Source organism: Crocuta crocuta, unplaced genomic scaffold, assembly GCF_008692635.1.
Source record: "Crocuta crocuta isolate KB4526 unplaced genomic scaffold, BGI_CrCroc_1.0 scaffold190, whole genome shotgun sequence".
In the NCBI taxonomy this organism is placed as follows: domain Eukaryota; kingdom Metazoa; phylum Chordata; class Mammalia; order Carnivora; family Hyaenidae; genus Crocuta; species Crocuta crocuta.
The window spans coordinates 5,927,300-5,938,531 of NW_027527955.1; the positions used below are offsets into that span (position 1 = coordinate 5,927,300).

The 11,232-nt window shown below is 36.9% G+C and overlaps 1 long non-coding RNA gene across 1 annotated transcript in view; it reads left to right on the forward strand.

Annotated features, from left to right (window-relative positions):
- The window catches only part of LOC144222136 (uncharacterized), a 12,380-nt gene extending 8,212 nt beyond the window's left edge, over window positions 1-4,168 (forward strand). Inside the window, exon 3 of the long non-coding RNA XR_013332307.1 lies at window positions 4,008-4,168. This is a non-coding gene — a long non-coding RNA (uncharacterized LOC144222136). The remainder of the gene's footprint in view (window positions 1-4,007) is intronic.
- The last annotated feature ends 7,064 nt before the right edge of the window (window positions 4,169-11,232 follow it).

Genomic DNA, 11,232 nt, shown 5'->3' on the forward strand with positions numbered 1-11,232 from the left:
CAGTTCTCTGACACTCTTCTGTAGTGTTCTACCTTCTGCCTACATGTGATCACTCTCCCTACTCCCCCAGCTTCTTTCCCTTCCATCGAAAGCCTAAATGTTGTCATTACCAGGGTTCTGCCCATGGCTCTTTTCTCCATCTGTCACTCTCATTAGCGATTTACAGCTATTACTCATTATTCAAAGTGTTCCATAAAACCCATATATGTTTTTAAAATATGCTTTATGTTTTCAGTATGTTCTAAAATCCATGCTCCCAGGCCATACCTCTCTAAAGTTCTAGCCGCGTGCTGTCCAATGTGGTAGCCAGTAGTTACATGTGACTGCTTGAATGTAAATCAACTAACATTAAATCATATTAAGGATCATTTCTTAAATCTTACTGGCCATATTTCAACTGCTTTATGGCATTTCCTGTGTGTAATGCTGAGTTCGTCATTATTATTGGCTACACCAATATTCTTCCAAATCATCTCACTGATAATATTCTTGCATCCTTTCTATTCAGCCTCCACAATGTCAGATACCTAATCATGCTAAAATGTAAATCTGATCAAATCACTCTCTTACTTATAATTCTTAAATGACTGATGATCATTCACAGGAACACATAACAACTTATCAGAGAATACTGGACTCTCATGATCTGATTTCCAAATGCCTTCTTGGATGTATTTCCCAAGATTGTTCCTGGAAAACCATATTTCACCTTGACAAACTACTTGGCTATTAAAGCTCTAGGCATTTTCCACATCTTCTTGATCCATTCATCTGTTGATGGACACTTAGGCTCTTTCCATGTTNAACAGGAATACCTTTCCTTCCCTTGAGCATCTGGAAGCTCCTGCCAAGTTTTAAAACCTCCTAGGAAGTATAATAGCCTTGAGGATTTTTCTTCCCTTCCTCCTAAAGAAAGGTTATATGATGTTTTTTATGAGTCTTCATAAACTCTGTGGACCTCTTAGGTTTAGAACTTTTCTTATTTACTGTATAGGTGACATCCACATATCAAACATTGGCAATACCATGGTGAATGAAAGCCAAAATCTTTGTACTCATAGGACTTCTGATCTATCAAAGAGGATCCACAAAAATTAAAAAAAAAAAAAAAAGCAAAGGTGCAAACTGAATAATTGCAGTTTTGTTAAGGTTGTAATGGAAACAAATGGTGAGAGGTTATGGAGAACTATGGCACAGGGGAAGAGATGGAGAGTTGCATGAGGTAGGGTGGTCAAGGGTGGCCTCTCTGTGACATGAAAGATGATAAAATGCTAGCTAGGTAAAATGCGAACAGTGCAGAGAAAACCATTATGTTACAAGGATCTGAAAGTGAGACGATGGTGAGGCAAGAAGAACATTCTGGTGTGTGGAAGAGGCCAGCTTGGAGAGAGTGGAGGAGGTGACTCTGTAGCCCAGAACGTGGGGTATGAATTTTGGAGAGCATTCTAGGCATAATAAGAAGTTACTGAAGGGTTTTGAACTGGGGAGTGACTTGATCCAATTTCTGTTTCTAAAGCTCACTCGGGCTGCTAATTGATTTGGAATAGTTCAAGAGTAGAAACTGAGGGGCGCCTGCTTGGCTCAGTCAGTTGAGCAACCAACTTCGGCCCAGGTCATGATCTCACGGTTCGTGGGTTCGAGCCCTACGTCAGGCTCTGTGCTGACAGCCAGCTCAGAGCCTGGAGCCTGTTTCAGATTCTGTGTCTCCCTCTCTCTCTGACCCTCCCCCTGCTCATGCTGTCTCTCTCTCTCAGAAATAAATAAAAACAGGGGCGCCTGGGTGGCTTAGTCATTTAAGCGTCCGACTTTCACTTAGGTCATGATCTCACCGTTCGTGGGTTCGGGCCCCGCGTCGGGCTCTGTGCTGACTGCCAGCTCAGAGCCTGGAGCCTGTTTCAGTCTGTGACTCCCTCTCTCTCTGACCCTCCCCTGCTCACGCTGTCTCTCTCTCTCTCCTAGAAATAAAATAAAACATTTAAAAAAAAAAGAAATAAAAACATTAAAAATTTTTGAAAAAAAAAAAAAAGAATAGAAACTGAAAGATCATCTGCCAGTAAAGCAAGTGAGTACCATCAAGAGTCTTTATCAGGAAAGAGTAAAAATTAACCTCTGTGATTAAGAATGTGAAACTCTCGGACTCTGATCATGGTTTAATGCTGATGGGGATTTAAAGTTAAATAAGCTCATATTTTATTGAGTTTATTAATATTATTATACTATTGAATATGTTTTGAGTAATGTTACTCTAACCATCTTTCCCATATCTGGATTTTTTCTCATAATTTTGTAGACTTTGAAGTTTTTCAGGAATACACAAGCCATTTTGTCAAAGGGCTGCATATATACATGTTGCTGTTATTACATCAGAAACATTTGTACTTCTTTCATTGTGTCAAAGATGTTGATTGTTGACAATGAAAGTGTCACATGGTAAAAAAAAAAAAGGAAACATTAAGAAGAAACATGGGGAGAAACATGCATGTTGCAAATACGTAGTTTACAAATTTGAACAAAGAAAGACAAACTAATCTAGTTTCAAAAATGACTTATTCGGGGCACTTGAGTGGCTCAGTCAGTTGAGCTCCTGACTTTGGCTCAGGTCATGATCTCACAGTTTGCAGGTTCAAGCCCCACATCAGGCTCTGTGCTGCCTCAGATTCTGTGTCTTTCTCTCTGCCCCTTCCCTTCTCGTTCTCTGTCTCTCTCCCTTTCAAAAATAAATAAACGTTAAAAAAAATTTTAAATGACTTATTCAACAGCAAAATGTATTCAAAGTACCCCACCACACGCCGAACCTGCCATCCATAGCTGACCTTCAGTTTCTGAGATTGTGTGTGTGTGTGCGTGTGTGCGCTGTGTGTCTCTGTACTGTCAGGGTGGTAATGGTTAAGTCTTTGGCCCAAGACAAAAAGAAATGTATCTTTTAGTGACAGTAAATATAATATAAAAATGCTTAAATTTGGATGCATATATAGAATTTTTGATAAATATATGACCCCCTTGTTTTAAAATATACCACTTAGATTCCTCCAAGAGGAGAAAGGATATGGCGTGGCTTAGGGGTTGCTGCTGGTGGTGGCTGTGGAGGGAGTGGTGGTGAGAGGTGTGTGTGTGTGTGTGAGAGAGAGAGAGAGAGAGAGAGAGAGAGAGGAAGGAAGGAAGGAAGGAAGGAAGGAAGAATTACCTATGGGTAATTGGTGATTTTTGTTCTGGTTAACATTTTCTAAGTTTTTGATAAAGACGATACAATGATTTTTTTTTCAGCTTTTAGTAAGGGTTTTATTATTGCAATCAATTGCAATGTTGTCAAAACTGACACACTGAACTTCCTAAATAACTGACTCATAACTGGTTCTCCTAAGGCAAGGAGGGTAATGTACTCCTGGCCCTTGATGATTTTCATATACAACTTTGGGGATCATTTACACAAGGGGTAAGTAGGTGAACTGCAACATAAAAAGACCATATATATGGTAAACTCATTTTAAAGCTTAGTCTAACACAGGAGTAGAAATATTTTAAGATACAACAGCACTCTGGTTACAATGATTTTAATTTAAAAAAGTCTTCGGGGTGCCTGGGTGTGTAGTTGCTTACGTGTCCGACTCTTTCTCCTGGGTCAGGTCATGATCTCACGGATCGTGGGTTCAAGCCCTGCATGGGCTCTGCATTGATGGCACAGAGCCTGCTTGGGATTCTGTCTCTCCTTCTCTCTCTGCCCTTCCCTGGCTTGTGTGCTCTCTCTCTCAAAATAAATAAATAAGCCTAAAAATGTTTAAAAAGTCTTTAATCACAAAGTAAGAGTTTATTTTATAAAAAGTAACACTCAGATGTCCTCAATAATTGGCAGGACTTTCATTTTTAAAAGACATTCGATGTTTTTCACAACTCCGAAAGCTAAAATTAAGACAAATAGGTAGAAATTATGAAGAAAAAGCTTTCTTCTCAACAAAAGGGTGGTCATTTAAAGGTAAGGTTTGTTCAAATATTGAATGTTTACCTTACAGGCTGGTACACTCCCTGTTGCTGATAGTATTCAAACACTGAAGAGACAACAAAAGGGAAAGTTGCAGAGACGATTCAAGAACTAAATACATGGATACATCAGATAATCTTTAATAATTACAATGGTTAGACCCTGTGACTCTTTTAGACTCTGCCTTTGTCATCACCTCTGCCAATAAACCATGTGGCCTTAAACACATTATTAACTCTGTCGCCCTTTATACTTTTTCATTAAAGTTATACTAAATGATCTTTATGGTGCCATGAAGCTCTGTAATATTTTACTTAATTTTTATAAATATTAGATGTTTGCATTCTGCTTTGATTACATGATTTTCCTGCTTACGGTCATAGATTGGGTCTCTTTACATACCATTGAGGTTACCAAGGAAACTATTTCCAAAATATATTATTACTTGTTCAGAAAATCACAACTACAAGAAACAGTTTCAAATCTGTTTCTTTTATGGTAACTGCAAAGAGAAATTAGATTTTTGAATATCATACTGTTTAGAATTTTCCATTGTAATCCTCCCTCTATATATTTATTACCTTATGAAGTCAACATAATTATTTTTATTTCTAAAAAGTACTATTTTTTAAGCTAAAATGTATATTTTTGTTTGGATAAGGAAAATACATAGGCTTATACTAGAATTAAAAATTTCTTATTAGGGATACAATTTTACAAATCCACATATGCATCTTTATTTGTTATACCTGGAAAAAAGACAGTCTATATTAGTTTTCCCCCCCTTAATAAGGTAGTTATTATATGACATTCATTTTTCTTATAACCCTTATTTGAAGCATTTGGAGGGAATATAAAAGCAAAATATAATGTTCCTACTTATTGATTTTATAATATGCCAGAGAATATTGTTTTAACATTACTATGAGAGCTCTTAGCATTTTGGTGGATAAACCTAGACGTGCCGGTAATCTCTGGGGTGTGTGTGTGTGTGTGTGTGTGTGTGTGTGTGTGTGTGGAGAGAGAGAGAGAGAGAGAGGGAGAGAGGGAGTATGTGTGTTTAGAGGCTAAATCCATGAATGTTTACAAATCCACTGGTCTCTATACTCCTCAAACAACCTGTCCTTTTCCTATAAAAAGGAAAAGATAGGCTGTTTTTCCCCCATTTGCAGTTACTGAAGATAACATGGTGAGGCTATTATCAAGGTTCCAAGTTGTAAATCCTGAAGCTAATTTATTTTTATTAGTCTACTGTAGTTTCGGGCAAAGGATCACCTTCAGGAAAGCAGTGTCCTCCCCTCTATCTGAGCACACGTCTTTAAAGGAAAATACATGAAGCGGGTGGGAGTGACAGAGGACAATCTGATCAAATGTCTCAATCCTAAAGACAAATTAGTTCACGAGGGTGCATCAGTGTCACATCTGCTTGATGACAGGTGGAAATCTCTACTCCTTCATGTGTTGGATCAAGGACTCAAAGATTTATTAGGGCTTCTTCTGTATCCAATCAAGACTATTTTGCAGGCTGAGGATATAACGTGAAATGAAACACAGTCCCCAATGGGTGAATTTTCTGTGGTAGGTAAATTATGGCTCAGTAGAGCATTTTCAACAACAAGAAGAAATCCCAGACCTCAGGGAAAATGCTGCCAAGTGGAGAAGGCGCATTGTCCATAACTGATAGTAAATACCATGTGGTGATCCATAAATTATAGATTTATATACTGTTTCCTTGGGATTCAAAGAGAAAGCCATTAGTTGTAGGCGTGCCATGAAGGGCGTAAAAATGGTTGCTAGAGGAGACAGACTTTTACCTAAATATGTGAGTAGTTATTTCCCCAGTGACTATACAGAAGCAAAGAATTCTAGGAAGAGTAAGCAAAGTTTTTAAAGGAATGGAGATGAGAAAGAGCTCCTCATTCTATGCTAGTCTCCACTCTTAGAATAAGTGGCCATACTTTTACACAATGACTTTCCTGCTATGTCATGTAGAGTTTCCGTTATCCCAATTTTGTTCTAAATCACTTAGCGACCCTTATTATTTCCTACCAAACACTGTTCTTTTTAGTGATTGTATAAATTTGGACCTGTGAAAGAACTAAACGAAGTCACAGGAAAAAATAATTAAGTTTCTATCGCTCAGAAAAGTTAAAAAACTTCTGCCAGTTTGCACAGCCACCAAGTACTGCATCTAGAAGATGCAGCAAAGGGATGAGCAATGAAAATACCAATGATTTCAGTGGAAAATTGGAACCAGACATGGTAAACACTCTCATTCTTTTATCCCACAGTCCCAACCAATGTTTGGTCTAGGCAGGTAGGAGCCAGAGTTCTATTAGGGCTGCTTCCGAATGAAGCTGGTCCCTTCATAGCCCTAGGGATTTTTGTTCTTGCCTTAGTGTTTAGATCTCCACAGATTAAGATTTTACCGGAAACCCCAGTCCCTTGAAACAACAAAACAATAAAGCAACAAAAACAACAGCACTTACTGAACACAGTATGTACCAAGCACTGTCCTAAGTGTTGCTCGTATGAACTCAGTTAATTCTTAGGAAAACATTATTATTAGTGCCCCTTGCGATGGATATTGAGATCAAATAACTTGATAAAATCACAAGGGCTTGATACATGTATTCTTGATCCTCATTTTTCCTCCCCTGTATTACACATTTTGCTTTTAGTCCGCTACTGAATGACCATTCAGTTTCTCAGCAACTAGGTTTTTATCATGCCCCTCAATTCTCTAGTGATTGTTAATTACCTGTGTAGTAAGCGGATCTCGTAATTCGGAACCTCAGTTTCTTCATTACTGTTACTACCAGAGAGTACTTTTGAGTCCCTACCAACACTGCCGGACCTTCTTTAAATGTTAGCCAGTCTCTCAGGTCTGAGGCTTCTTTGCAAATTGAGTCTTGGCTGTGGTATTGACCTGTACTCAAGGTAATGAAATCCTATTTGTCACACCTCCATTGGCTCTTCACCTGCTAAGGAATATTTTCGGGTTCACAGATGCCCATTTGGTTGTATCTAATAAATAAATAAATAAATAAATAAATAAATAAATAAATACATACATACATACATACATACATACATACATACATACATACCCATGGTAAGTTCTAGGCACCTGATCTCTTCCTTCCCACTTTCTAGTCTCAGCCTCTCAGTTAACCTGGTTCAATCCACTGTGGATGCAACCAAGAAAAGGAGCATTATTTAGTCTTTTGCTCATTAGTTAGATGGTGGAAGATGGTCAGTAACGTATCCTCCATATGGAGAAGGTACTTTAATACAGAAAAACAAAGGAAGCCTCCATACCACTTACACAGTGGTAACTTACTGACAGGGACAATGGATGAATGGAAGATCCGGGGCCCTATCTATGCAGGTATTCTCTGCCCCTATTCTTCCCCAAATCCAGACCTGAATCTCCAGCTTTTATGGAATGAGGGGCATGATGGTGAGGTCACAAGGTTGTTACCTAAAATGGGGCGCTCTGTGCCCCGTGTGGAGAACAAGATGGAGGGCTGAAGATGCGATCAGTGTTGACAGCATTTCTACACTCATGTCAGACGTAGCAATGGTGAGTAACTGAGGGTTTCACTCTCAATGTTAAATTGAACCCAGAAGGTTAAAGCTCGGTAGGGGTGTATGGCAGGCTAACTCTTACTTCCTTCACTATTTCTGGACAGTAATTCAGATTGAACACTTAACATTCTAAAAGCACTCTACAGTTAACAGAAAAGTAGATGGCATAAATATTGTAACATGCAATCTCTTCCTTTTGTCTTGAACTTTTAAATCTTTTACTCAATCTTTTCATGTCCTTAGAATTAACCGAGTTTATTTCTACACTGAACTCAAACATCAGTTATGCAAATCAAAGGCAAATTGGGTTTTTTTTAAGCTAGAATGCTTAGAATACTCTCATAAAGGTTCATTATGCACAGGGAATTTAGCATCTCCTAAATACCTCCAACAAGTATAGTAATTACCATAGCAACTTATAAGATTAAATTTATTTGGCAAAGCAGTTTTTCCAGGTTTATTTGGTTATTGTCCAAATTTGTGATAGATTTGCTATCCAGAGAATTTTTGTTATTCTGTGCAGTTATTAGCCCTATGACATTATGATCATTTTAATGATATAAAGCTGTATTATGACTTTTAAATACTCATCCTAGAAGTTAATTTCTTTAGTATATTGGAATACTTAAGACCACACTTAAAACTGCTTTTTTCTTTTTTTAACATTTATTTATTTTGGCAGGGAAGGCACAGAGAGAGGGAGAGAGAGAATCCCAAGGAGTCTCCGTGTTGTCAGTGCAGAGTCTGACACGGGGCTTGATCCCATGAACTGTGAGATCATGACCTGACCTGCTTAACTGACTGAGCCACCCAGGCACCCCTTAAGCATGCTTTTATTAGCAGCACATTAACAATTTTGTTTAAATCCAATTAGCTCTCTGCTTTGGATACTAAACAGATATGATAGGATTATTTACATAAATGGCACAGCTTATTTTCTATCAAGTCTTCATTTAAGCTTTAACTAAATAAAACAAGTTTTCTTCAAGTCAGTTCTCTTGTTATTCCAAAGGTTGGCATAAACTAATTGAAAATATTAATTTCAGAAATGAGAATGAGCTATCAACTATTTCCTCAAATACCCCACTCCACTCCGGCTCCATTACAAACAGCTCTTGGGGCACCTGGATGGTTCAGTTGGTTAAGCATCTGACTTCGGCTCAGGTCATAATGTCATGGTTCGGGAGTTCAAGTCCGTATCAGGCTCTGTACTGATGGCTCAGAGCCTGGAACCTGCTTCTGATTGTGTGTCTCCTTCTCTCTCTGCCCCTCCCCTGCTCATACTAAGTCTCTCTCTCTCAAAAATAAATAAAATAATAAAAAACAAAACTAAACAAACAAACAAAACCCCCAAGCAGCTCTTAGATCTCTGCTAATTTTTTCTGCTTCTTAGGAACCTGATTGTATTAAGGAAAATTGAAGTTTTAAACTACCAGGATCTACTCTGATTCTAATAGATATGATCCCACACTCCTTCAGATAAGACAGTGTATTAGTTTTGTAAGCAGTTGCAGATTTACTAAACTTTTCATGAAAGTGAAGCTGGGGGTGGATATTTTAGTTGTGAATTTTCCATTTTCCACTCCAAATTAGAATTCAAAAGGGCCACGATATTAAAAACTTTGTAGGCTCTCTGTATTCACTGATGGAACGTTTAGATGAAACGTGAAAAAATATTTCCATCAATCAAATATTTTTGCCTACATAGTATCAGAAATTGGAATATCTATAAATATTTGCTTTTCTTACTTTGAGCCAGATGTTTGACACATTATAATTACAGCTCTCTGCCACTGAAACGTTCTCACTTAATCTCAGATTAGCCACTTCTCCTCCCAGAGACTTGGTCTCTTTATCAGTCAAGGCAGAGAACGATGTCCACATTCAGGGTTGTTCATATACAAATGTAGTACGAGGTAAAACAGTGTCTGATGCACAGGTAGTCATTTAATGATGATTATATTTAGTTTCACTGAATTTTTACCTGGAAAATTGCTAGATGTAAACTCATGAAACTCATGAAAAAAATGTCAATTGTGTAAATTGAGCTTCAATTTTCTTAAGTTAAGACAAAGGTAAATGGCACAGTTATTCCGTGATATACATGATAGAAATGTAATGATCTGTGTATAGTCTTATGTTTTAATGCAAGAAATATTTATTAATTTTATAAAATTAGTTCTTAGACTATTAGAGAAATATTGATCAGCTAGGTTCAGAGTTTATGATAGAACCAATTTTTAATAATCTACCATCATCCCATGCATTTAATATTTATCTGTCAGCTGCAGTTTTATAAGACTGGGAAAGAATAACTGTTTCCTAAAATTAATGGGGATATGAATGAATTACTTTTACTTGAGGCCTTCTCCAAGATGCAACATATTTAGATAGGAAAATAGGTTTAAGAGCTATTAAGATAAAATACATACATTTTTAAAGAAATGCCTTTTTACCAATTACTCAATTTTTAATAAAAACAGAACAGGACACCAAATAATAATTTTCATAATACAAACCAGCATAAACGTGAAAAATTATGATACAACATTTGATACTTTAGATTTTGTCACATAAATTAATATGGATTTCATAAATCTATATTTCAAATAGAGTCCTACAAGAAGAGTATTTCTCTTCTATATAATGGCTTGATTTTTTAAGCTAAAACTCAGTCAAAAATTTTAAGGAAAATAAAATTTTCGATATTTCAAATTTATGAAAAGTAATCAATACTAATAAATCATATATACAATAGTAAGCAATTGATTTCACACACTGCAAAGCATTTCACCATCTTTCTTTTGACAGGAAATATTTGGAAGGACATTTTTCTAAGCTTAAAGTCATTCGCTTAGCTAATGACAAATAGCTAAATCTTTTTTGTGCCATAAGGAGGCAACATGCTCTAAATGTAAACATATTTGTTGTTACTATGGAATATAACAGAAGTTTTTCTAAAATTATTTTCCCTAGATAGGGAAGATCCTTCCATAATGGCAAATATTTTAAAAATTGGGGGTTTCTCTCCTTACAGAAGACCTATATAAGCTACCATTGAAAGATAGTATAAAATTGCTCACAAAATAGCCAGAATGAATGAAAAGATCATGGTAGATAGATGTTCTATTATGCCGTCCTTCATCCCGCTCTAGTTGAGTGACAGCTGGGAACCATCACTGCGGTACTAAAGGATCCCTTTACATTGGACTTGTAAGACATTCACTTATTTTTAAAATTAAAGATGGCTTAATTACACCTTCTGGTAAGTTAAGAAAAAAAAGACATGAATCTTTTATTCCAATACCCCATTATTGAATATCATAATACAGTCAGATACTTAGAACAATCAGGTATTTACTCTCTCATTTATTCATCCATGGAAACTTTATTGAACCTCTACTATCTTTGGGCACTAAACTGAGAATTAAAAAACATAAAAACATGACTGAATAGGAGAAGATATTTGCAAATGACATATCTGACAAGAGGCTAGTATCCAAAATACATAAAGAACTTATTCAACTCAACACCAAACACCCCACAAATAATCCAATTAAAAATGAGCAGAAGGGGCAGCTGGGTGGCTTAGTCAGTTAAGCATCGGACTTTGGCTCAGGTTATGATCTCGTACTCTGTGAGTTCGAGCCCCGCGTTGGGCTCTG